Source organism: Sinocyclocheilus grahami, unplaced genomic scaffold (genome assembly GCF_001515645.1).
Source record: "Sinocyclocheilus grahami isolate Dianchi unplaced genomic scaffold, SAMN03320097.WGS_v1.1 scaffold1868.1, whole genome shotgun sequence".
Taxonomy (NCBI): domain Eukaryota; kingdom Metazoa; phylum Chordata; class Actinopteri; order Cypriniformes; family Cyprinidae; genus Sinocyclocheilus; species Sinocyclocheilus grahami.
Window position 1 is genome coordinate 123,845 of NW_015507047.1, and position 1,592 is coordinate 125,436.

Consider the following 1,592-nt stretch of genomic DNA (forward strand, 5'->3'; position numbering starts at 1 on the left):
TACAGACCTTAAAGGACAACTTTGAAAGGGTTTTGTTATTTTGGTCAAAAAATAACAAAAAAATATTTTTTCATGGCAAGGTTGACATTTGCATGGAATTGCTCAGATGGTCCTTCATCCAAGCAGAGATATCTGAAATATGTCTGAAATACAGGTTGAGCCAGTGGGATCATCAGGTTGAAATGAAAGATAGAGCTGTTCATCATCTGCATAGCAGTGGTAGGAGAAGCCATTTGCCTTTATCATGCCCAGTGAGGTTGTGCAAAAGGAAAAAAGAAGAGGAGTGAGCACTGAATCTTGAGGAACAGTGATTAGCTGATGTGACTAAGACACCCCACCTCTCCATGAAACCCTGAAAGATCTGCCTGTGAGGTTAGACTGGATCCACCAAAGTGCCATACTTGTGATGCCCAAGTCAGAGAAAGTGGATAGAGGGATCTGGTGGTTCACAGTATTGAAGCCTGCAGACAGATCAAGCAGAAAAAAAGAGAAATACTATGAAGGAGAGATGTGTGCTGAAGGAGAGCAATGCATGCTGATGTTTTGTTGCAGACCTATGACTCCATCCCCTGAACTTTCCCTTGCCCTGTATCATGCTCTCTCATTCGCTCATTGGCATCGTCGCCAATGTCATTTGCATTCAAAACACATTTCACACTGCAGGACTCTGAGTCACCAGCAGGTATGACTCAGGCATCAATGACTCATCGGCACTTCTCTCAGATGGCATTTTGATAACACACTACATGATTATGATTATGATATGTATATACAGTATATTGCTGTGATCCCAGCTTCTACGCATGCTCTTCCTCCATGTAATGCAAGTAGGGATGCTTGGTGAGATACCTCATTCTGTATCTCCCACTGAAATCCCCTTAAACAATACCCAAGAGGTAGCCATACCTCTTGTAGAATGAGCTCTTAAGCTGACCAGGGAATTAACCCTCTGGGGTCGGTGAATGCGCTGGTGCGGTCCCATAGCTGTTTAGGCCAACTCAATAGCCTCCGCCATCCAATGGGAAAGGTGCTCAGAGGAGATTGGTTTACCCTCACATTGTATGGCTGGTTAAACTAATAACTGATCATTCTTTCTAAATAATTGTGTCTTGTTTACATAATTGCGTAGCGCTCATACAGGATGAAAATGTGCAGTTTATGCTCCTCCTCTGAAGAAAATGGAGGAGGTTAAAAGGTAGCGCAAGTTATAAGCTGAATCACTGACCTCGGGAATGAAAGCTGGGTTAGGCTGTAGTGTAACCTCACATCCAACCCAACTAAAATTGGCTCTGGGTGGGGGTGAAATATCTTCCCATTCACTTGTGATAGCAGGTCCCTGCACCATGGAAGTGGCTAGGGCTCTCCCTGAAGGAGCTGAAGAATCTCTGCTAGCCACAGCTTTCCCGGCCAACGAGGGGCTATCAGAAGGAGAGGTAACCCATTTTCTCTTACTCCGTCTAGGATCGGTGAAGTTAGAGCAAGCGGTGGGAATGTAAAAATCAACATGTTGGCCATGGGTGCGTTAGAGCATCCACACCCAAAGGCACATTTCTGTCCTTGTGAGAGAAATATAGTGGACACTTTGTGTTTGC